General features: G+C 68.3%; 1 protein-coding gene across 1 annotated transcript in view; it reads left to right on the forward strand.

The window, feature by feature from the left end:
* LOC104616859 (voltage-dependent R-type calcium channel subunit alpha-1E) overlaps positions 1–221 on the forward strand; it is a gene marked incomplete at its 3' end in the record, with an annotated part of 19,470 nt that overhangs the window by 3,225 nt on the left and 16,024 nt on the right. The window lies entirely within an intron of this gene.

Genomic DNA, 221 nt, shown 5'->3' on the forward strand with positions numbered 1-221 from the left:
GTTAGTCCTGCTCGTCTCTCCCCAGTGCTGCCGGCTGGGGCAGGTGGTGCGGTGTGAGCGCGGGGAGGGATGCGCCGGCACCCAGAGAGCGGGCACGGGGCACCCCCTGGTCCCCGGGGCCGCGGTGCCCAGTCGGTGTCCAAGGAGGGAGAAGAGAGGAGATGCTGAGGGTTTGTCACGCTGTTGTTCTCTCTTTGTGCCTTTGACACTGGCGGGGGGGG

The sequence above is a fragment of the Phaethon lepturus genome, unplaced genomic scaffold (assembly GCF_000687285.1).
Source record: "Phaethon lepturus isolate BGI_N335 unplaced genomic scaffold, ASM68728v1 scaffold28142, whole genome shotgun sequence".
Lineage (NCBI taxonomy): Eukaryota > Metazoa > Chordata > Aves > Phaethontiformes > Phaethontidae > Phaethon > Phaethon lepturus.